Here is a 26,694-nt window from a genome sequence, read left to right as displayed (position 1 = left end):
TGCGCTGAAAATAAGCATTTAGCTACACATGTAGGCTTGGGGGTGAGGTAGCCTTCTGCCATTTCCACGTGGTTACGTACTGGGGCTACCCGCTTTCAGTGGTTTGAAAAGCTCTTCCCAAAAGTTTAGGAATAATTATCTAAAATACTTGCATAATTCACTAAGTTAAACCTCATGTGCAACAGTAGTATTCATGGAATGTCATTTAGTGAAAAAGCTCTAAGGCAGGAAGTAATTACAGTGGCTAGGAATCTGATGACAGAGTAGAAGCACATTACAACAATGCCGAAATACTACTTCACAACAGATTATTCAGTAATGGCGTCGCCTGAGAAGTTAGATTACTATACTCTTGCGAAGAGCGCAGTACCAATCTCAGCTCTTCCAGGTTGAAATCAAAGCTGATGACCAACATTCCGAGGCTACTTTCCTACCGTAATTTTGTATGAAGCTGTAGAAAGTATAATGACGAATGAGGATCATATTTATTTTATTATTTGCTTGAAACTTTTGATCGAAAAGTAATGAATAAGGTGCAGGTAGCCTTTTACTGTAACGGAAGAATAGAAATTCTTCAGTAGAACGTTCACCCATTTTCTTAACCATTTCATTCTCCTTGGCTTCTGAGTGAAACAAGTTTTCAATTAATTTTTTTGAAGTAACGTATCAGTGTATTTAGCATGAAATCGATGCGGTAGCGAAACAGAGACATCAAGTTCAAAAAAATGTTCAAATGTGTGTGAAATCTTATGGGACTAAACTGCTAAGGTCATCAGTCCCTAAGCTTACACACTAGTTAACTTAAATTATCCTAAGGACAAACACACACACCCATGCCCTAGGGAGGACTCAAACCTCTGCCTGGACCAGCCGCACAGTCAATGACTGCAACGCCTTTTTTTATATTAGATACTTCTACTTCTTCCATAAATACTGTTTTATGACATTCAGTAAATAAGTATCTCGTTACTGCCACGTTGTATAAAGGAACCCCTTCCACAAAGAGGGTCCAATTGTACATTATAAATCTGTGGTGAATAAACTCAACCTTACACCACTTTAAATGCATTCAGCAATCCAAATGCTGCAAATATTCAAAGTTCATCTTTTAAGTCATCATCCTCATTAGCACCAGGTCATGGTGGTCCACCACTACCGTGATACAGTTTTGTTATTATTGGCTGAACCACATCTTCTAATCCTTCTTCTGCTTCTTAAATTCTTGAGTTGATGAATCCTGGTTGGCTTCAAGCCGCTTAATCTTTCTTCAATTGACTCCTACTTTGTAGTCTTATCTGGACCGCTCACCTTTGCCTCAAGCTTTTCTTCATCTGACAGCTGGTTTTTCAGGGAGTAAGCATATGATTCCATTTCATTGCAACCTTCAACACGCTCCTTCAGTTTTGTATCATCGTCGGAAACCTTCTCTGCATCTTTGATCACTCGTTCTATGTCATCAGGAGTTAATCTATTCTGGTCATCTGTGATTGCACTCTTCTCACGATTACCAGTGCCTTTATCTTCTGCTGAAACCTGAAGAATGGCATTGGTATCTATTTCAAATGTCACTCCAATCTGTGGAACACCTCGTGGAGCTGGGGGTATCCCAGTTAAGTCAAATTTTCCTAGCAGATGGTTGTCTTTTGTCATGGGTCTTTCTCCTTCATAAACCTGAATTGTTACTGTGTGATGGTTATCAGATGCAGTAGAAAATATCTGCGACTTCTTTGTTGGTATCAGTTTAGTCATCACCCCTCCAGCAGTTTCAATGCCCATAGTCAGAGGATTAACATCCAAAAGAACAATTGCCTCTGTGTCTTGTTCACCAGACAACACACCTGACCGCAAAGCAGCTGCATATGCAACTGCTTCATCAGGATATATACCCCTTGATAGTGCTTTGCCACCAAAGAATTCCTTTACGAACTGTTGTACTTTTGGTATCCTTGTGCTTCCACCTACTAAAACTATTTTATCAACATCATTCTTGTTCACGTCAGCATCCTCCAATACTTTCTGCACGGGCTTCATTGTAGATCTGAAGAAATCCGTGTTAAGCTCTTCAAACTTTACCCTTGTCAGTGTCTCTGAAAAATCTTCTTCTTCAAAGAAACTTTCAATTTCTATTCTGACTTGGTGACCAGAAGAAAGAGCTCTCTTTGCTTTTTCAACTTCGCGGTGAAGCTTCTGCACAACTCTGTTATCTTTACGAATGTCCTTTCGTTTCTTCTTCTTGTACAGTTTAATAAAATGGTCCATTACACGCTGATCAAAGTCCTCTCCACCTAAGTGGGTATCTCCATTTGTTGACACAACCTCAAAAACTCCATTGTCAATAGTTAGCAATGATACATCAAAAGTACCACCACCAAGACCAGGACATTCTTCTCTCCTTCCCTTTTATCTAGACCATAAGCAATTGCAGCTGGAGTTAGCTCATTGATTATTCTCATTACAACAAGTTCAGAAATAGTGCCAGCGTCTTCGTCGCTTGGCGCTGAACACCATTGACGTATGCTGGTACAGTGACTACAGCATGGGTGACCTTATTATCTAAATATGCCTCGGCAGTTTCCTTCATTTGGCAAAGCACAATAGCAGATATTTCCTCAGGAGCAAACATATTTTCACCTTGTGATGTTGCCACCTGTATATGTGGTTTGCTGTTTTTCTCCTTCACCTTAAAAGGAAAGAATTTAATGTCATACTGTACTGTTGGGTCAGTCCACTCTCTGCCGATCAAACGCTTGGCGTCGAACATAATATTTTCTGTATTCGTTGTGAGCTGAGTCTTAGCAGCATCTCCAATTAATCTTTCGCCGTCTGAGGTGAATGCAACGTATGAATGAGTAATACGATTTCGTTGATCGTTTGCAATTATTTCTACTCTGCCATTCTTGTATACCCCAACCAAGGATCTAGATCTATCCCAATTACTGTTCGAACATTCTTATTCTTCTCTTCTTTCGCTAAGCAAATACTGATTATTATGGTTAGAAACTCCGACAAACATTGGACACGCATGGTTTCTGAAACCAAATTTTCGCAGTAAAAACTTAATAGCTCCTCCAGTAAGCTAACTCACACGTATATACGCCTAACATTCAAACACACATTGTCGACGCGTCTTAGACCGCTCGGCTAATCCCGCGCGGCAGACACATCAAGTGTAACACTTCTACGAATGAAATACATGTGACACACACTTACCACGTTCAACGAATCAGTCGGCGCGAAAAATCTACTACGTGGTAGTAGGAGAGTGTGAAACGTGTTTCGTTCTATAGTGAGCATTTTGATAATATAACTGACAGTGAAAGTAATTATATCTATAGTTACTAAAACGTACATTTTAAGTTTTGATTGTTATTTACGACTGTAATTTGTCTTAGCCAATATTAGTTCCTGTAAGATAAGGTATATGAGGCTGTGTGTAGGAAAAATGCCAATTTGCCTTGATATACACTGAAGAGTCGAAGGTACAGGCACACATGTCCCCGCGAGCACGCAGAATTGCTACAAAACGTCGTGGCATGGATTCGACTTATGTCTGAAGCAGTGCTGGAGGGAACTGACACCATGAATAGTGCAGAGATGTCCAAAATCGGTAACATTACGAAGGGTTGGAAATCTCTTCTCAATAGCACGTTGCAAGGCAGCCTAGATATCATCAATAATGTTCATGTCTGGGAGTTTGGGGGCCAGCGGAAGTGCTTCAACTCAGAAGAGTGTTCCTGGAGCCACTCTGTAGCAATTCTGAACGTGTGGAGTGTCGCATTGTCCTAATGGAATTGCCCAAGTCCGTCGGAGTGCACAATGAACATGAATGGATGCAGGTGATCAGGCAGGATGCTTACGTACGTGCCACCTGTCAGAATCGTGTGTAGACGTATCAAGGGTCCCATATCATTCCACCTGCGCACGCCCGCCACCGTTACAGATCCTTCAAATCAAATGGCTCTGAGTACTATGGGACTCAACATCTTAGGTCATAAGTCCCCTAGAACTTAGAACTACTTAAACCTAACTAACCTAAGGACATCACACACACCCATGCCCGAGGCAGGATTCGAACCTGCGACCGTAGCAGTCCCGCGGTTCCGGACTGCAGCGCCAGAACCGCTAGACCACCGCGGCCGGCTACAGATCCTTCACCAGCTTCAACAGTCCCCGGCTGACATGCGGGGTCTCCATACCCGTAGACTCGTCGGACCAGGCAACACGTTTCCAGTCATCAACTGTTCACTGTCGGTGTTGACGGGCCCAGAGGAGGCATGAGGCTTTGTGTCGTGCAGTTATCAAGGGTAATCGAGCCGGCCTTTAAATCCGAAAGGCCGAATGGACTGTTTCAAATGGATCAAATGGCTCTGAGCACTATGGGACTTAACATCTGAGGTCATCAATCCCCTAGAGCTTAGAACTACTTAGACCTTACTAACCTAAGGGCATCACACACATCCACGCCCAAAGCAAAATTCGAACCAGCGACCGTAGCAGTCGCGCGGTTCCGGACTGAAGCGCGTAGATCCGCTCGGCCATCACGGCTGGCGATTATGTTTCGTAGAATGTTTCGCACGCTGACACTTGTTGATAGCCAAACATTGAAATGTTGATGGTCCAGCACTGAAATCTGCAGCAATTGGCAGAAGGGTTGCACTTCTGTCACGTTGAACGATTCTCTTCAGTCGTCGTTGGTCTCGTACTTGCAGGATCTTTTTCCCGCAGCAGCGATGTCGGAGATTTGATGTTTTGTCGGATTCCTGATATTCACGGTACACTCGTGAAATGGTCATAAAGGAGAATCCTCATTTCATCGCTACATCGGAGATACTGTGTCCCATCGCTCGTGTGCCGGCTATAACACCACGTTCAGACTCACTTAAATCTTGATAACCTTTCATAGTAGCAGCAGTAACCGATCTAACAAATGTGCCAGACACATGTCGTCTTATATAGGCGTTGACGACCATAACGCCGTATTCTGCATGTTTACCTATATCTGTATTTGAATACGCAGCCTATACCAGTTCCTTTGGCGTTTCAGTGTATATCACATGAAATTCTTGTTGGTTAAAAATTGTGTGTCCTAGTGGTTCCAAAGAGACATTCTCTCGTAAACAATGAATTTTTTTGCCAAAATATTTTTATATTCGTTGCTTAACATGATAAAATGGGTTAATTTTGTGAAAATTTTTAAAATTTTATTTCAAAATGAAACCGTTGTATTCGTTCCTTGATATTATAAATTTTGTGAAAAGTTTTAAAATTATAATGTTGGGAATCAGAGCGTTGGTGGTAATTCCACGAAGCATATGTCTCTCCCATTAGTTTGTATATGGAGAGCGCATTCCGAAGAGTTTCAGACAAATTCAGTAGACCACAACGTCAATAAGTTACATTAATGAAATGAAATGTGACAGGTCACAAAAATGGAATTGTTAAAGGTTTGGAATCAAGTTGCAATGCTAATGACAGAAATAAGTAACTAATGAATTTAAAACTAAGTATGAAAGTCATTAAAACATTTTAGTTTAAACTAGAAACATTTTTAGGCAAAAATTTCATGACTATACAGTTGGCCTGGCCAAAAGACATTAGAAAACCAAAACCGATCAACTTGATCTGATGAAAAGAAAAGGGCCTATTTTGAGAGGTTGAAAATAATATGTGAACAAAGAAAAGCCAAAAAATTATCCTGAAAATGCTGTCTGTTGTAGATTGAGTGGTCTAGATTGGTAAGGACCAGAATAAACCATACACCTTATAAAATGGATGTTTGTGTGTATGCAGTTATATATGTATACATGTTCCACATCTCCTACTGAACTACTGGGCTGTTTTCAACAAAAAGTGGTACACATATCACTTTCAGTTAGGAAATAATCGTTATGGTGTAAGAACCACCTACTATCTAAGTGATGGAAATGCGGTTGAAAAAGTAGTGTAGCCCACGACGCGCGAAGAAGCAGAATTTATTCAGCCAGTACCTGAGAAAGGGAGCTCTTAGTGATTTGCGACAGACTTTACGCACAGTTTGAATCCGTTGCGAAAATTGTATCGCTGACCATCTTCACAAGATAATGAAAAGATAAAAGTTTGTCGCTTACTATATTTTCGTTGTTCATCCTGTAAACCTGCCGCCTCAGGCAAGGCATTTTAATTTATTACTTCTTTACTACAAGCTGTATTCGTGACAAGTTTTGCAGGTATTTTCTCATACACCACTAAATTATATCATTGTACGAAATTTTGTTCAGGAGGTATGAATTCATAAACACTGAGATGTGTGACAAGCCACAGTATCATGTATGGCTTTTAAATTTATTACTTCTTTCATATTAGCTCTATTTCCAACAAATTTCTTAGGCAGAATGCACATATGCTGCTACATGTATCTACAAAATTATATCATTCTACGACACATAATTCAGGAGATAGGACTTAATACACATTGCGCTGCCTGAAAACGAATCTGCAGGATAAAATTCGCTAGAGATACAGGTGAACTGTGTGTGAAATGTGTTCAATGTAAGTAAAATACATGTGGCATGGGCGTACGATGCCACAGCACGGGTGAAAAGCTACTCCTAAATCACTCCATCGATTTCAACCAAAGTTGGGACACACAGTACTTACTATCTGGAAAGAAATACTATGTGTGTAAAACTAGCAATCTCTTAGTGGTGGGGAGATGATAACATGGAGAAAGAATAGGGTAGGAGGAGACAGACAGACAGAGAGAACGGTCGAGGAGATGGACAGAGAGAGGGGGAGCAGGTGATGAACAGAGTAATAGAGGAGATTGTGATGTACGGAGAGGGGGGCAAAGAGGAGATGGACTTACAGATAGTGAGGAGGAGTTATAAGACCAGGAGGAGATGGAATTAGAGGGGGAGGAGGAGATGGACACAGAAAGAGGCGGGAGGATGACGGATAGAGTGGAGGAGTAGGAGATGGGCAGAAAGAGTGGGAACGAGGAGATGAACTAACACAAGACTGGAATAAATACATACCCAAGGAGCACTGGGTACTCAGATAACATTTTTTCGTAAGTATACGTTAATAAGTGAACTATCTCGAGTCACATAAACTTTTGTCCTTCAGTTCTATATGTGAAATTACTCAGAACTATAACCTCTGCCCATGTACATACATGTTGTTCCATTCTTTCATAACGTTTGCGATAAGTTTTATTCGTTCCCTCAGATATGTTGTCCTCATTACAAGATACCGAAACTGAAAAGACTGGGCGAATATTATTACTGTAAATCAGAGTTTTATGTAAAAAGAAATTCAGGAAGACATGAGTCAGAAAACAACGTAAGCATTTGCAGCAACGAATTTTACAGTACGAAAACATGGAAATCATAATGCCGTATAAGGTTTTAAGTCTACTCTACTCTACAGTATCACCAGTCGACAAATACAGTTACAGTCGTCTCTGTTTGATTCTCTAAATAATTTCATTAAATTTCTTGCCAGTTACTTCGTTGTACCACAAAGTCATTCTTGCGTGCCTTTTACCTCGGCATCTCGCGAAAGCACTAGACTCCACGAGGGATAAAGCAGTTTCACATCTCCGTCCTGTCATCCGTTTTCCATGTCTTGCCTAAATCGGTTAAAGTGGTTGCCAGAATAGTTCCTTACAAAAAGTCACTACCGATTTCATTTTCCACCCTTGTCCTATACGAGACTGTGCTTCGCCTCTGATGTCCTTGTCGTCGTCGAGTTGTTAAATCATAATTTTTCATCATTCTTCTTGTTACGTGACGTATATTTTGGTACGTTAGCGGTTATACTGTATTAATACTTTTTACATTTTTAAGTGTATTTTTTCGATAACTCTATGTAGACTTTAATGCACAGAGTATTTTTCAATAACATTATCATTCACAACGCAGATAAATACTCTGGAACTAAATGAGTCAAGGCTTGCCCATCAATGGCTTCTTCCTTCTGAGTTCCGCGTATCTGACATCAAAGGTAAGACTAAAGCAATAAATAAATTTTCGTTTTAGAAGTCAATAGAGTTAAATTAAATATAGTAATTGATCATTCCAGTTATAGACTTGATATCCATACATCCAAGTATTCTCGTCTAATGTAGACAATACTATCGTTTTAGCAATTATTCCAGACATCTAAACATGGTTTGGAGCTTGTAAAGCTACGCAAAGCGACGAATGTTATGTCTGAAGTTAATACACTTAAAATTTTCGTTTACATCCGTAGTATAAATACTTCGGTATTCTAAAGAGAATTATCCACATTTTTAACTGTCAGTAACATAAAGCGTGTTAAAGTTTCCTGAGGAACTTGCTCCATGAACTGATGGAAAATAAACAGTTACTTCTGTTGCCACATAATCTCGAAAATGCGCCTCGTATAGGTGACTTGATATGAACACTCAACATATATTCGGCTATTTCTGGTTGCAGTAGCTACAAAAACCATTGTGAAGACGTGGTATTCCTCTTACGACGGTCTCTCGTATGTCCTTTAAATCGTATGGGTCCCGAGTTTAAAGAAAAATATGTTTAATGCTTCATTGTATCTGTCAACACAGAAGTTGCAGCTATTTCAGAAACGCTGATGTCACGAAGACTGTAATTAGTACTCGGAATTTTTTTCCGATATCTTGGAGAATACTGAAATACAGGGTAAACCAGAACTCCACCAATGAACTTTCAGAGTTGTTAGTAAGGACTAACAGAAGAGATAACTGTTTAGTAAACACAGCCTCTAAAATGCGTAGCTTAAGAGCTATGAGCATTTTTCATCTTCAACACTGTGATACACATCTCTTGTAATGCAAGGTCTTTGCTTTAAATTTGGATGATCCAGAATGGAACAAAACAAGAAAAAACCGCCCAGTAAACATGGGCACTAAAATGGATACCTTACGAGCTATCAGCACCTGTTTAGTAGTAAAGATGTGTCACAGTAGTGCAGATCAAAAATATTTTCTCGGTGTTGTCTATGGAACTACCTCTGTAAGTCTGTCGGTGGAATTCTGGTTCACATTGCAAATTTATGTGGTGTCCTAGGTAGCTTGAAATACAGGATAAATCATTGTATTTCCAAATAGAGATACATGTAGCAAACGGAGTCTATAATCTGCAATATATTCATCTACATATTTTCAACTTATTCTTAGAGATGGTCTCAGAGTAATAGGCAAGAGATACTACGAGCACGGTGTCTTGCTCTACAGCTAAGCTGAGACACTAGAGATCGCACACGTCGTGGAACTCCGATGAACAGCAGCTCCGCTGTCTTGAGAGCCTTTTCAGTTACTCCCTTTGTGTCCGTCCTCAAAGAGAGCCCAATGAAACGCAATCACTTCCCTGCCCTGCCCAGCGTCCCCGATGTCATCTGACTGGTAAGCGTGGAAACTGCTGTCCAGAATTATCCATCTAAGACCTGGTACGACGTTATCGTTTCTTATTTGGGAAATTATAAGGGGAGACCATTAATTCGGAGAATGCTGCATTATTTATATTTACCAAAAGCTGCTGTCAATATTTAAGACTGAATTAAATGTTTTATAGATCATCGTGCGACTGCTTACGAGATTGCAACGTGAAATATTAGGCAACTGTTACCATAACAGCGACGACATCAATTAAACATTGTTCTTATTACGTTGGTACACGTTTAAAATCGTCCTAAAGCAGATGTCAACTTTGTCAGTGTTGTGGATTTGTTTATGGTGACAGTTAAAAAGTGTTTGACGATTAAATGTTCAGTTCAAATGAAAATACTGGAATACTGTGTTACCACATCATCTTATTTTCGAATGCAATTTCATCGAATCATGACGGAAATTTCTAAGGAGGTAAATCCTTTATTTTCAACAATCAGAAAATGTACCTATCTGAGTGGTGTCTGTTCTGTCGGAGACACCAATCAGATACTCTTACCTGAAAAGAAGGCGGGGACAGCTCCACGACGTTTGATTCAGTGTACATGCACAAATATCGCCTGAACTCCTACTGGAATCAGGATTTGCCAGTAGTGAGTGTAATGGACGAGGGACTTGCATTGCAGCGTGCGATAAGTTGGAAATTTGAGTCTGTCAGTGACTGTGTCTGGATGGTCGAAGTGTTTAAGGAAACCGCTCATGGGACGCGATAAATCCAGCTTCGGGACCAGCTCTAGCACAAGTTTTCAACATTCACCGTCGCATTACCACAATGCCGTGTGCCATTGCTCTTCATAAATTCCCACCCATCCTTTCCCTTTCCTTCCCCTTCCTACATATCATGTTTGAATTAAGAAGAGGCCAGCTGAATAAAATCGATAGCAAGTATCTCTTGAACATGATTTACGCGAAACTGACACTAATTTACAGCCACGTATTAAAACATCTATAAAAAAAGTGCCCAATATAGAATTTGGTGCTTAAGTGTTCTATGAAACGACTGGTTTCATTGGTATATTAGAAGAAGATTAGGGTATTTATTCGTAAATACTTAAATGACAGCTTTGTACAACACTGATACGGCATTTGTTGAATTTTGACAATTGTAATACAGTCTAGCATATTTTTGGGTCAATTTATTACATGGCTTATTCCCATGTAGGAAACACGAATGAATCAATGAATTTAACCAGTAGCGTACTCGATGTAATCTTCTGGAAATTTTATGTATAGTGTTTCGTGATATGCAAACCGCGTAGTACCTACTTCTACCCTGGAAGATGCAGAACACAATTTATTGACAACTTCACCAGTCATATGAACTAATTACATATAAAATACCTTTGAAGGTGACAAGATTACAAAAGAAAAATTACAAAAGAAAAATGAAGACATCTTCCATTAGGATAACGTAGTAACCCGCAAGGTGCTATTGCAGTAGTACAACTGGAGGGTTTCGAGTAGAAATTTTTGAAATATCCACCCCATTCTCCGAAATTAACATAGGCGGACTTCTAACGATTGCATCATATGAAGAACGATTTGGCTGAAAATGTTTGGTTCAAATGTACACGTACTGGCATCCGTAAATAAGTAAAAAGCAGACTTGCCACAATCGTATTTCATATACAGAATATCTTAGGCAATAAAAACATTGTACAAAGTGATTTGACGTAAAAGGGAACTGTTGTGACAATTAAATTGAGGTTCTTACTCATGAATCTGTTCGTCACTGACAGAGAGTGTCGTTTGGAAGTTTGTCTTCTGCTTTATAGCCGTTAATACGGTCAGGATTAAGTCAATAACAGGTGGACATAAAGTGAACTACAAATGCGGCAGTAAGATATTCCACAGTGAAAGACGGTGTTTCCATAGGCAGTGCTTGACGGAGGAAAGCGCGGCTGCTGCGTTGCTCCTCCGGCCGTGCAGAATTCTCTCCGGTGCGACACTCATTACTGAACTCTCTATTTTTAACACGCGCTGCTTTATACGGATTGTGCTGCCACTCCGTCTCGCACGGACGGAATGCGCGCTGTTCGCGTCTTCATTCGCGCAGCCTCCAGGCTGGAAATGATTCACACCTGTCGTCTACAGCTCCCTATCTCCTTTCACCACGATGTCAACCCATTCATTTCGTTGGGAAGGGTAGAATTTCTACATAAAACTGATATTTATTCGTATAAGATCGTTATGCACATGCAGCATGCGCATATACTTCTAATTTAGTTTAAAGCTGAACACACTGTCCATATATAGTAGATAGTTCTAAGGAACGAAACAGTACATTTGGCTTCTTATTATATGAGAAGTGTGACTGACGTTGAGATTATCGAATTAGAAACAATATTCGGGAATGCATATTGAATTCGCTTGAAGTGTTCCTGATGTGTCGGCAGCTGGGCCAACACCTTGTAGATAGAGGTGGCTTAATGCACGCTAGACTAACGCAGACGGGCGTGAAGTACTGGAACAGGACACGCAATTAATGCTATGAAGAAAAGTACGTAGCTGGTATAATACTTATCTTTACTCATTCATTGTGGTACATCGCACAAAGGAGACTTTAATTACAATCACTGTAAGGCTAATGGCGCCTTGCTAGTTCGCGGCCACCAACCCAGCTGAAGGCTATTCTGTCTCTCGGCTAATGAAAGAGAAAGGCCTCGTACGTCCAGTCGCTAGCTCTGTCGTCCGTACAACTGGGCTGGGTTCGAGTCAGTCTCTCGAGACCTGCCTTGTGGTGGCGCTAGGTTTGCGATCACACAGTGGCGACACGCGGGTCCGACATGTACCACAGGACCGCGGCCGATTTAAGCTACCACCTAGCACGTGTAGTGTCTGGCTGTGACACCACAGTTCCCTTGCGCAACATACGTGGTATCATTAATGGTGGATAGCAAGTGCTTGACTCATCTACAGCATGTCGTAAATCACTTTCTCAATGCAGCATTTTTAAATCTTTTAGCATTTCGTACTTATAAGGGAACGGAAATAAAATGCAAGGCGGCAGTTTAATATCCCTTCGGCATCTGCGTTTTAGAAATGGAGCACTGGCATCCGTTCTGGGATAATGGAAGAGAATATTCTAGTTGGAAAAACTGTGATGTTAATCTCTTGGAATATCTCAGGGAAACCACAAAAGAAACTGAAAGTGGATCGTTGAAAAGGGTTCGAACACGTCTCCTCACAAATACGTCTCTGCGGTACCGATCAAAGCTTCGATAAAAGCTGGAGGAACTTATTCCCAGTCACACAAAGCAGAAAAATATTTACATGAGCAGAACGAAACTATTGATGCTGTAAATAAAATACTTACACCGATGATAATATTCCATTACCGAAATTCATTGACAGAAGAACAAGAAGTCTTAGGCTCTGACATCCCGTCTACCACGAGCTCATTAGAGAGGGGGCGCAAGCTCGGATACGGCAAAAGTGGCGAACGAAATCGGCTGAGACTCTTCCAAAGCCACCATTCCAGTACACCACTTAAATAATTTTTAAATTGTTGAACACTTTGATGAAGGCGACAGGTTGGGATACCAAACCCGGTCTTGCGCAGTTCGAGTCCCGGTTCTAAACACCGCGATATCTCAATCAGTAAACAGGACTATGGATTTGAAAAATGAGATGTAGACTCTGCCACTGCCGACGGAAAAGTGCTACCTATTCCGATAAAAAGACTTATGGACTTCCAAAATGAAACATAGGCTGAGCCACATATGATACAAATGCACTTAAAAATTAGATAAATAGGTGTAGATACTACTACATGGTCCAGTATTTAAAACTTTAAAAAAGCCTCATACATAACGTCGTGTACAAAAAGACATGTACCATTCAGAAATAGGATAAGGATTGTTTTTTAATTGTGAAGCAGTAGGCGCTGTAACACCTTTTGACTCTACTAAATAAGACACGATCCAGTTGCTGCACCTGAGGTACCAACATCTTCCTCGTTGGTCACTTCACAGTTTGGCAATTCGAATCTACTACTTCACTGAATGTGGATGAACTGTTATGGCAGATTCAATGCTGATATTGTTTCGTTCTATCATACATTACAGAAAAAGCAGAGACATTCACTCGTGTCAAAAAAAAAGCTGTGCACAAGTCCAGGTGCATCCGTCGCTTCCTTCTACGTATGTCATTAAGCTACGGTGCATAAACGACAAGCTAGGTCAATGCTCAAAGTCACTACTGGTTCTCCTTCCACTATATATGTCTCATATCTACTGTAATAGTCTCTAATTGATATAAGACAAAGATACAACCGAAAGGATGCTCCTACGTACCAAGCGAAATCTATTTATTCTGTTAATTATTATATTTGAGTTAACTGGTTCATACCCGACGTATCTGTCGATTTCCATAAGCATTTTGTGTCTTCTAGATCGTACCAAGTGGTGAGCACGTCCGGAAGCTCACCCTTTGTTAACTGTGTCTGAGTTTGGCGAACCTGGGGATCCTAACAGTGCCCTGTTACGGAATGTTATCTGGCTGTTTCAGTGACCACCCTGAGCTCTGTGATGGGACATTCTGTGCCACAGGGAGAAGGGATCTTGGCGCAGATTACGAGGACGGTACAAAACTCTATGAGAAGACCGCCCATCTCAAGGTGCGCTACATGTAGAAGAGGTGCATAGCTGTGGAACGGTTTTTACCTGGTGATACGGAGAAATTGCATCACCGCAGTTCTACAAGGCTTAACCAAGCAATCAGAGATCTGTATTGGTGGAATATTACTTCCCTAGCTTCCTAAGCTAGGAAATTCAAAATTTGTGCTGAGGTCATCGGTCCCTAAGCCTACACACTAATTAATCTATCTTAAACTAACTTACTCCTAAGGACAACATACACACCCATGCCCTAGGGATTTCGACGGAGACGCATGGTCCTGAGCTAGGGCTAACAATGGATGCTACATTATTTTCAAACGCTATCTATGGGTTTTGTCCGTTCCCCTGTGCCGTAATATAGCCGCAGAAAATGGAACCTAGACCACCTGAAAAAATTATCAGTAGTAGGGTAAATATTGCCAGTAATAGATTACTTCCTCAGGAAAAACCTTATCAATGTTAATTAACCATGTGTAAGGTTCACTAGACTTCATTTCATATATTTCGTTCGAAGGCCTCGTAGAACACTTAAGCCAAAAGCAAAGAATGAACTCCAAGTGGGTATTTCAAAATCTGCCAAAAAACCAGAGACATATTACGTACTGATACCGAAGAAATGCAAAATGAATGAGAGAGCAAAGGTGTTAGTGAAGAACAGACTGTCATGAAGAAAGTAAATGGTGATCGCAAAATATAGGCATATAATTCTGACATGTAACACATAAATCTGCTGTTGATACATTGCAGCAGTCTGTAACTGATTTTAAGTTAGGCACTATACAGCTAACATACAAACTCCTTTAAGAATAAATTTTAGAATTACGTTATTACGGTGTAAAAAGGGCTGTCTGTATGCATAAGATGCAATTCACGTTCCTAAAAATCAAGATCTTAAGGTACTGAGCCGCATTTTGGTCTCACTTCCTCCCATAACTATTGAATTGTGAAGAAGGAATGTCACGACGTTATACACGAGTAGAAAATCTTGGACATAATTATAATATAACACATGTCGTACTGTAAGGTGAAGAACGCCTTTAAGAATGTTCAGTCGTCTACAGTCGTAGGCTGAAGTCAGTCAGCATATCTATGAAGATTGAAAGCGTCGAAAATTAGTGGCAACAACAGCTGCAGAAACGCAACAACCCGCAATTTAAAATGTGCCACTGACTAACCATGTGTATCCGAAAAGATAGTTGCAGCTGGACCTGTTGTAGAGAAGACAATGCATCGTCAGGGCAGCCAGAGAATGAGCAGTTAATAGGTTCCAGTATAACAGCCCTACGAACGAACCCAAAGTACAAGAGAGGATCGATAACGACAACCTAAAAGATCTGATACTAACTGATCAGATCATGCGATTTCGTTCCTGTCTGATTCATCTAGTGACGACCATTCGTGTGATGATATGGCCATTGAAGTCCGCTTCAGGAACTATCATAACTCTCGATTTGTTCTCCATGCGTCGTATACGTTGCTCAATGGAAGATGGTCATGACTTACACTATCGTAACCACATCTGATGTTATCTGCCACACAGAACAGTGCCGAAAAGAATGCCCCACATAGCATCCACTGTGAGGGCTGAGCTGTAGTATTTGACCACCAAAACAGCTAGCAGAAACGCATAAATGATATTATCAACACCACACAGTACTTTAATACACCACGTTCTTCAGACTAGTTTTAAGTGCAGACAGTGACGTAGAGGAATGATTAATGGCCGGTTGTGCAATTTAGATTCTTCCATGTTTTGCGCTGTGTAATACATCGCTTCTTCCCCAAAAGATACAATACAGCATATTGTGGCATCTCAGTCAGACGTAAGTAAATGCTTACTAATTATTTGTATTTTTCTGCTAACAGTCACATTTATTTGCTTTATGTTTGCTTTGGGCTTCTTTCGCTCATTATCAGAAGCTGTTAGATAAAGATAAACTTGCTTACTGTGAATTACGCTAGAACTGTTCTGCTGGTGGAGAGACTATTTGGAGATTTGGGAGGAGGGGCGGGCAATGGGTAGCAAAAAATTTATACCCTTTGTTGTCTCCTGCTTGTGTTGAGCTGTCCCTCCTTGTTGTGACTGATACCACAGCCGGTGCTGGAGGCAGACAGTTTTGCGTCAGTTCCTAAGGTCTGGTAAACTTTTTTTATACGTCGGCTTTTCACTATTTCGACGTCCCATTGTTGGTACACTGGGGGGAAACATTTTTTAACTTCACACTACTGCAGTGCTTGATCTAACACTGTTTTTGACGTACTTTCACTGATAAACCTTTTCTCCGTTGATGTACATAGTACACCACAAACACGGTACGTCAGCTTGCAGCTTGTGCTTGGTCACCGGCCACAATTTCTCTCCAGGGATATTCGTAATACTGACATTCTGGTACCCATTTGTTTCACACTTCCACATTTTAAATCTATTGCAATTACTACTGGTTTAAGGCAAATGAAAAATTTTGAGTTTTAGAATTCTGTTATCTCATTAAGAACAGTATCACAGTTTTTCGTATTATGCATTAAAATTATCGTTTCTTCCGTGATATCCGTTCTCTTATTTTTTTCGATTTTGTGCAATTGATCCAAGATTATCTTCAAGTTCCAAAGGGTGCTCTATGTCATTAATATGTGGTCCTTGTCATTAATATATTTCCGGTCTGAAGAAGTCTGTTTTGACTGAAGGAAATTTTATATATTTCATTTGCGTCTCGAGCTATATGTGGCGGTACTGTATTGTGAATAAGCCTCCCATCTGGACTGTTGGTGGTGCTGAAGCTGATACTTACATCTGTTATTTTGATGACCTATCAGATTTATGAGATATTATACTAAGATAGGGCGTTTTTACATATTTCAATGAGAACGTAGTTTTGTTGTCGTTTGTTCAGGTTATTTTTATCCGCTGTGACCCTCTACTAATGAGTGAAATATCACCTCCGTTGTTTAATCCTGTACATTTTAATGGTTCCTACTTCTTGATTGAGTTTTTTTATGTTCAAATGGAATTTAGTGGGAGGTACGATGTGTAGATGAGTTCGATACAGTGGCGCCTATACCAGTACGTGTCCTGTACACAATGAAAGACACCTGCTGGTTCTGTTCTGATACTTTTATGTCAAGCAAAGCTATGGTGTTGTTCTCTTCTAATTCAGTTTCCATTTCTATTGTCCTTCATTCATTAATATAATTCGACAACAAACAAAAATTGAAACCAAACAAACAACAGCAAAATACACTCACAACTAACAGCAGTGAAATATGTAAAAATACCGAATCTTGGTATAATGTGCGATAAATTAGCTAGGTTATTCAAAAGCACAGATATAAGAACCATCTTCCCCACCACCAACCACCTAAGTAGGAGACTTATTCATAATAATGCCAGATACTTATCTTGACCCTTCTTACATTTATAAAATTACCTGCAGCCAGAGCAGTAAATATAATTTAGGCCAGACAGGCAGGAATTTTAGAACTCGGTTTAAAGCACACAGGGTGGTACACAGAAGTGAAATGTAGCAAATCAGCAATATTAATAACAAAACTACCCTTCGCAAATTGAGGATCATCTTGAAATTTTGCTCAAAGTCTAAAAAAGTAAGAGAATGAATTGATGGAAGAAATAGATATTTTCGTTCATAAATCGAAATAAGTGATAACATCCTCATTGAAATAACAGAACTGGGGAACTCAAAATCCTTCAACAGCCTTACACCAGTACTAACAGCAATAGATTTACAATATGACTGTGTGAAACAAACGACTAACACAACGTCATTATCGTGAAAACCGCTAGAACGAAACGATAGTCGACATTCAGGCACAATCGCGAATACCTCTGGAAAGAAACGATAGTCGACATTCAGCTGCACTGAGCAAAGGCTGCCACATTGTATTTAAGGTATAGTGTTTACACGTATGGAGCAAAATTTTTTTAGTGGAAATTTGACAAAAACAATACTAGATTAAGCAGTGCAATAGTGTAATGTTGAATAATGTCTCTACCAACGATGCAGATGAATCTTTGGGACTAAAAAATCGTAAGTCAACAACTGACATACAAAAAAGTACATCAACGATTATCATACCAAAAGAACTAATACAAAATATCATCCCTCAGAGGCTTTGGTATCAATCACAACAAGGAGGCACCGCTCAACACCAGCAGAAGAGATATTTGGGCATCAATTTTTGGCCACCCACTGCCCACCCACTCCTCCCAAAAGAAACCGAAAATCAGTCCAGCAGCAGAACAGTTTTAAGTTAACTTACACGGGGACCACCAGATCTGTTAATCACGGATTTTGATGAATGGAAGTAAGTTGTAAAGGGACTTGTCCCGAGTTCATGTATAATTTCCTATCATGAGACGGACCCCCATTCGAAAAAACAAAAAGTTTACGGTCACTAGGCTGGCGGTACGGGTTCAAATCCTGCCCGTATACCTTTTTCAGTCTTATCGTACAGAATATTACTAAACAGTATATGCCATGTAAAATTATTCAAAAATAATCATTTTTGTCGTAGTAATTTCATTAGCAACTAAATCATTACAGCAAACTTGTTCACATGTGTATTCCATACGTTATACAACGGATCATAGAATCGTCTTACTCGCTATCGCTTACACGCTTTTATCTGGTAGAACAGAACTCTGGATGGTATTTGTTGCAGAAATGGCTGAATTAGAAATCAGTAGGACGCCAAGCGGATTTAATTAAATCTACTGTCTCGCAGGCATAAGGATTTTCAGAAGCGTACCTGAAAATACAGTTCGCTTGGATTTAAAAACATTCGATGCGATCCACGCGTATATGAGTATTCCTGTGAAAGCAGGCGAATAAATTGATGCAGAGTCTTCCCTCGAAGCGATATTTCTGTTAGTCTCTAGCACGCGGGAGCATTTTGAGTTTTTCCGTAAAATGTCTAAACTATATGGGCAATTAACCATCACTGTGGTGACTCAGTGGAATAGATTTGGTAGAATTATTTTTACGATGCAGGTGTACGCTTGCGCTTGTTCAAAATGGTTTTCGCTCCTTGTTTCGCAAGGACTCTATTGTACGTCGATCGGCTCTGCAGCCAGTTTTGTTGGTATTATTTACATTACGAAGTCAAAATTAGTGATGAGTACTTGTATCATTATCATGAATCGTTTCACAGATGCTAATACTTCGTCTATCGTTGAGATCTCTTTGTAGCTCTTTAAAATTTTGAAATTTTTACTACGAAACAGAAAAGTGAATACATATATGAAAAGTGTGCTGCAGTGACTGATATAGTAAAGAAATTAGTTTAGTGAATACTATTATTTTTTAATAGTTTCTCATGAAATATTCTATATAATGACAAACCGTACGACGAAACTGAAAGAAGGTACACGGGCAAGATCTGTACCCGCACAGCCAGCGCGGTATCCATGAACCTTCGCCCCCGCATTAGACTCGCTTAATCGAAACATGACTGACGTTACGGGGGTATGCATAAAGTTTCAGGACCTATTTTCTCCAAAATTAGGGGCCGTCACATTAAAAGCTGTTAGTCAACTACTCAGGACAGCACCTCAACAACATACTTAAGATCCATCTGTGATTAACAGGTCTCATGGTACCCTTGTTAGACTAAGATAGTTTATCTTTAAATAACTTGTGTATGCATAAAGGCATGATGATGCCTTATTCAGCGTGGTCCCAATTGATTAGTAGGTCTTCACATGTCCTTTATGATTTTATCCGGTTGAGAAATACATTCTACATTACAAGGAATAAAAAATAAATCGCACCACGAAGGAGTTGAGCAAGCTGGTGACAAATTGATATTGTTACGGGTATCAACGGAAAATGCAAAACTGTAAACTTGGGCTGCCGGACGTGTGCAGTGCAATTTCACTGCGCAGTTTGCAGGCATAATAAACAGAAGGCATGTCGATACCAGTGCATACAGTCTTTGCAGATTACATTCTGTGTACTCAGTTGAACAGCAATTATGCTTCGCAGACAGGCGCTTTAACAACATAAGCAAATGGCAGCATTTCAGAGAGGACGTGCCGCTGACGTCGACATTTTAATGGAAGCGGTGGCACTATTCGACGATGTCGGTAAGAATGGGTGAAATATGGCCTAACATAGCGTCAAGAAGTGAGTGGTAGACCTACGGAGGCGACAAAACGAGAGTACCGAGAAATCGTCAAAGAGGCCCTCAGAGCTCCGAATTCATCTTTACCATCAATCCGACGTGCAAGTGGTGCTTTGGTGAGCACAACTACCATTAATGGGTGGCTCACAGATATGGAACTGAGCTCAAGACGCCCCTGCGCCGACTGCCATTGACCTCTATACACCAACAAGCCCCTTTGCGGTGATGACAGACACATTTGGTCTGGAATATCGTTGACTGGTGTAGAATTGTCTTCACGGATGCGTCCCACTTCAAACTGAGACAGCGAAAACCTGTCTGGAGACGCCCCAGTCATCGGTGGCACACGCATCTGATTTTCACGCAGCCCGTCAGCCAGGAGCGATGTTATACATCTACATTTATACTCCGCAAGGCACCCAACGGTGTGTGGCGGAGGGCACTTTACGTGCCACTGTCATTACCTCCCTTTTCTGTTCCAGTCGCGTATGGTTCGAGGGAAGAACGACTGTATGAAAGCCTCCGTGTGCGCTCGAATCAATCTAATTTTACATTCGTGATCTCCTCGGGAGGTATAAGTAGGGGGAAGCAATATATTTGATACCTCATCCAGAAACGCACCCTCTCGAAACATGGACAGCAAGCTACACCGCGATGCAGAGCGCCTCTCTTGCAGAGTCTGCCACTTGAGTTTGCTAAACATCTCCGTAACGCTATCACGGTTACCAAATAACTCTGTGACGAAACGCGCCGCTCTTCTTTTTATCTTCTCTGTCTCCTCTGTCAACCCGATCTGGTACGGATCCCACAATGACGAGTAATACTCAAGTATAGGTCGAACGAGTGTTTTGTAAGCCACCTCCTTTGTTGATGGACTACATTTTCTAAGGACTCTCCCAATGAATCTCAACCTGGCCCCGGCCGCTGGTGGCCGAGCGGTTCTGGCGCTACAGTCTGGAACCGCGGGACCGCTACGGTCGCAGGTTCGAATCCTGCCTCGGGTATGGATGTGTGTGTTGTCCTTAGGTTAGATAGATTTAAGTCGTTCTAAGTTCTAGGGGACTTATGACCTCAGTAGTTGAGTCCCATAGTGCTCAGAGCCATTTGAACCTCAACCTGGCACCCGCCTTACCAACAATTAATTATATATGATCATTCCACTTCAAATCGTTCCGCACGCATACTCCCAGATATTTTACAGAAGTAACTGCTACCAGTGTTTGTTCCGCTATCATATAATCATACTATAAAGGATCCTTCTTTCTATGTATTCGCAATACATTACATTTGTCTGTGTTAAGGGACAGTTGCCACTCCCTGCACCAAGTGCCTATCCGCTGCAGACCTTCCTGCATTTCGCTACAATTTTCTAATGCTGCAACTTCTCTGTATACTACAGCATCATCCGCGAAAAGCCGCATGGAACTTCCGACACTATCTACTAGGTCATTTTTATATATTTTGAAAAGCAATGGTCCCATAACACTCCCCTGTGGCACGCCAGAGGTTACTTTAACGTCTGTAGACGCCTCTCCATTGATAACCACATGCTGTGTTCTGTTTGCTAAAAACTCTTCAATCCAGCCACACATCTGCTCTGATATTCCGTAGGCTCTTACTTTGCCTATCAGGCGACAGTGCGGAACTGTATCGAACACCTTCCCAAAGTCAAGGAAAATGGCAACTACCTGGGAGCCTGTATCTCATATTTTCTGGGTCTCATGGACAAATAAAGCGAGTTGGGTCTCACACGATCGCTGTTTCCGGAATCCATGTTGATTCCTACAGAGTAGATTCTGGGTTTCCAAAAACGACGTGATACGCGAGCAAAAAATATGTTCTGAAATTCTACCACAGATCGACGTCAGAGATATAGGTCTATAGTTTTGCGCATCTGCTCGACGACCCTTCTTGAAGACTGGAACTACCTGAGCTCTTTTCCAATCATTTGGAACCTTCCGTTCCTCTAGAGACTTGCGGTACACGGCTGTTAGAAGGGGGGCAAGTTCTTTCGCGTACTCTGTGTAGAATCGAATTGGTATCCCGTCAGGTCCAGTGGACTTTCCTCTGTTGAGTGATTCCAGTTGCTTTTCTATTCCTTGGACACTTATCTCGACGTCAGCCATTTTTTCGTTTGTGCGAGGATTTGGAGAAGGAACTGATGTGCGGTCTTCCTCTGTGAAACACCTGTGGAAAAAGGTGTTTAGTATTTCAGCTTTACGCGTATCATCCTCTGTTTCAATGCCATAGTCATCCCGGAGTTTCTGGATATCCTGTTTCGAGCCACTTACTGATTTAACGTAAGACCAGAACTTCCTAGGATTTTCTGTCAAGTCGGCACATGGAATTTTACTTTCGAATTCACTGAAAGCTTCACGCATAGCCCTCCTTACGCTAACTTTGACATCGTTTAGCTTCTGTTTGTCTGAGAGGTTTTGGCTGCGTTTAAATTTGGAGTGAAGCTCTCTTTACTTTCGCAGTAGTTTCCTAACTTTGTTGTTGAACCACGGTGGGTTTTTCCCGTCCCTCGCTGTTTTACTCGGCACGGACCTGTCTAAAACGAATTTTACGATTGCCTTCAAAATTTTCCATAAACACTCAACATTGTCAGTGTCGGAACAGAAATTTTCGTTTTGATCTGTTAGGTAGTCTGAAATCTGCAGTCTATCACTGTTGCTAAACAGTTAAACCTTCCTCCCTTTTTTTATATTGCTATTAACTTCCATATTCAGGGATGCTGCAACTGCCTTATGATCACTGATTCCCTGTTCTGCACTTACAGAGTCGAAAAGTTCGGGCCTGTTTGTTATCAGCAGGTCCAAGATGTTATCTCCACGAGTCGGTTCTCTGTTTAATTGCTTGAGGTAATTTTCGGGTAGTGCACTCAATATAATGTCACTCGATGCTCTGTCCCTATCACCCGTCCTAAACATCTGAGTGTCCCAGTCTATATCTGGTAAATTGAAATCTCCACCTAAGACTATAAAATGCTGAGAAAATTTATGTGAAATTTTCTCTTAGTTGTTCTGCCACTAATGCTGCTGAGTCGGGAGGTCGGTAAAAGGAGCCAATTATTAACCTAGCTCGGTTGTTGAGTGTAACCTCTACCCATAATAATTCACAGGAACTATCCACTTCTACTTCACTACAGGATAAACTACTACTAACAGCGACAAACACGCCACCACCGGTTGCATGCAATCTATCCTTTCTAAACACCGTCTGTGCCTTTGTAAAAATTTCGGCAGAATTTATCTCTGGCTTCAGCCAGCTTTCTATACCTATAACGATTTCAGCTTCGGTGCTTTCTATCAGTGCTTGAAGTTCCGGTACTTTACCAACGCAGCTTCGACAGTTTACAATTACAATACCGACTGCTGCTTGGTCCCCGCATGTCCTGACTTTGCCCCGCACCCTTTGAGGCTGTAGCCCTTTCTGTACTTGGCCGAGGCCATCTAACCTAAAAAACCTCCCAGTCCACGCCAAACAACCCCTGCTACCCGTGTAGCTGCTTGCTGCGTGTAGTGGACTCCTGACCTATGCAGCGGAACCCGAAACCCCACCACCGTATGGCGCAAGTCGAGAAATCTGCAGCCCACATGGTCGCAGAACCGTCTCAGCCTCTGATTCAGACCCTCCACTCGGCTCTGTACCAAAGGTCCGCAGTCAGTCCTGTCGACGATGCTGCAGATGGTGAGCTCTGCTTTCATGCCGCTAGTGAGACTAGCAGTCTTTACCAAATCAGATAGCCGCCGGAAGCCAGAGAGGATTTCCTCCGATCCATAGCGACACACATCACTGGTGCCGACATGAGCGACCACCTGCAGATGGGTGCACCCTGTACCCTTCATGGCATCCGGAAGGACCCTTTCCACATCTGGAATGACTCCCCCCGGTATGCACACGGAGTGCACATTGGTTTTCTTCCCCTCTCTTGCTGCCATATCCCTAAGGGGCCCCATTACGCCCCTGACGTTGGAGCTCCCAACTACCAGTAAGCCCACCCTCTGCGACCGCCCGGATCTTGCAGACTGAGGGGCAACCTCTGGAACAGCACAAGCAGCCGTGTCCGGCCGAAGATCAGTATCAGCCTGAGACAGAGCCTGAAACCGGTTCGTCAGACAAACTGGAGAGGCCTTCCGTTCAGCGCTCCGGAATGTCTTTCGCCCCCTGCCACACCCCGAGACGACCTCCCACTCTACCACAGGTGAGGGATCAGCCTCAATGTGGGCAGTATCCTGGGCAGCCACAGTCGTAGTCCGATGGGGGGATGCGAGGGACGAGCTGGCCGTCCCCGACAAACCCCCATCCGGACCCCCACAGTGATGTCCATTGGCAACAGCCTCAAGCTGTGTGACCGAATCCAACACTGCCTGAAGCTGGGAGCGAAGGGATGCCAACCCAGCCTGCATCCGAACACAGCAGTTGTAGTCCCTATCCATGCTAAAAACTGTTGTGCAAAGAACGTCTGAACTAATCTACAGAGAGCACAAACAAATCGACAGAAAATTTAAACGGTTATTAAAATACAAGATTTCCTAGTAAATGCAGTAAAGCTGCTACTTGCGCACTGCTGACACACTGCTCGGCAGCGGAAGGAGACTACGCGATTTTACATTATTCAGGTACTAAAACGCGATGCTACAACTCTCAAATACTATAATACGCCCGAAATTTTTGAATTAAACAATGCAAGTACCAAAAACACGCAACGGAATTAAGAATTAAACTATGTAACAAATAAGTGAGCTATGAGTATACGACTTTATGCTGGCAGCTGCTTATCCAACGGCGGCAGGGAGCACACTGGCTGTGACCAACCGACACTGGCCGTTCAAAACAAGAACAGAAGACAGACGACTACGCGAATTTACACTATTCAGGTACTAAATCGCGATGCTATAACTCTCAAATACCACAATACGCCCGAAATTTATGAATTAAACAATGCAAGTACCAAAAACACACAACGAAATTAAGAATTAAACTATGTAACAAATAAGTTAGCTAGTAGTATACGACTTTCTGCTGGCAGCTGCTTATCCAACGGCAGCAGGGAGCACACTGAATGTTCTGGGATGTCATTTCTTTTGACGGCAGGATCCCTTTGGTTTTCATTCGTTGCAGCCCTTACATTACAGCGATACATCGACGATATTGTACGCCCAGTTTTGTTGCCCTTGATGGCAAACGTCCTCGGCTGGCATTTCAGAAAGATAATGCCCGCCCATACACGAAAAGAGTTTCTACGGTTTGTCTTAGTGCCTGCCAAGTCCCAACTTGGCCAATAAGGTCGTCGTATATTCCCCAGTTGAGAACGTTTGGAGCATTATCGGCAGAGACCTCCAACCTGATCTTGATTTTGACGATGTATCGTGCCAAATTGACAGATTTTGACACGATATTCCTCGGAATGACATCCAACATTTCTGTCAATCAATGCCAAGCCCGATAATTACTTGCATATGGGCCAAAATTGGACCAACGAGTTATTTACTTGTTCCATTTGTGAATTTCTTGTTTCCTCTTGAATATAACATTCGACTTTTCTGAAATTGTTTTCATTTGTTTTTCCGTACATGTACATGAAATTTACCGATTCCGGTCCTGTTAGGATATCCCTTTTTGGTCGTAGAGTGTAGTTTCCTGTTACGTTAAAAGAACATATTGTAATACACTGGCTTAACGTGGACTAGTACGAATGTTTGTTAACAGTTATCTGAATAATTCTGCAACCAGCTACATAACAAATTCCGTGAAATTGACAACTTACCTATGTCTTGTGCGAATCTTATAATAATAACTGCTCTTTTAATTTCCTATCAGGGCATTTTTGGAGGTATTATTCCACGTTGAATACGGAGGCTCTATTGCAAGGGACTATACAACAGGATTGTCCACATAATCATCATACAGAAAGTATTTTCTTCGACATCGAGGCAGGCTTTCATTGTACCTGGAGGGATAATGTCCTTGAACAGCTGTATTAGGGGTTTCAAAGTCAGTTTCAGTTTTTATATAACTCTACATTTAACAACGATATTATAAATTTTGTGTCTTCGAATTCTTTAGTTACCACTTTGAACGAGATATGGGTGCCAAGTATGGTAGTATTTTAAGTGTAACTTTGTTGTCCGTAGCTATAATTATTTAACGATGACGTTCCATACATAAGACCTCTCGGGTGTTCTTTGTTTGTGCATGACTTTTCCTTCTACTGATACTCCTTCAGTCCCCCACAATAACGTTCAGTCGTTGCTAACAGCTGCAAGTGTGGAGGATGATTGGTTGGAGAAGAAATGTTTTAATGTTTCAATTGAAATGCCTGTATATCATTTTTAACCACTCGCGGTTCAACTTCTAATTTTGTCTCACTGCAGATGTGCAATTTTTGAGGGAACAGTGAGTCTTATGGGTGTCACATTTGACTTTAAGAAGCGTTTCATTATGACCAGTAAGCAACTAGAAGTAGCATCATCATCATCTTTCATTGAAATAAATACAGTTATAAAA

At 41.4% G+C, this 26,694-nt stretch overlaps 1 pseudogene; it reads right to left on the bottom strand.

Moving 5' to 3' along the window:
* Positions 1 to 1,013: 1,013 nt before the first annotated feature.
* LOC126248443 (endoplasmic reticulum chaperone BiP-like) lies at positions 1,014 to 3,078 on the bottom strand (annotated as a pseudogene).
* Between the last annotated feature and the right edge of the window lie 23,616 nt (positions 3,079 to 26,694).

The sequence above is a fragment of the Schistocerca nitens genome, chromosome 3 (genome assembly GCF_023898315.1).
Source record: "Schistocerca nitens isolate TAMUIC-IGC-003100 chromosome 3, iqSchNite1.1, whole genome shotgun sequence".
Lineage (NCBI taxonomy): Eukaryota > Metazoa > Arthropoda > Insecta > Orthoptera > Acrididae > Schistocerca > Schistocerca nitens.
Note: the sequence above shows the minus strand (reverse complement) of the source record. Positions and strands in the feature narration are given on the sequence as shown.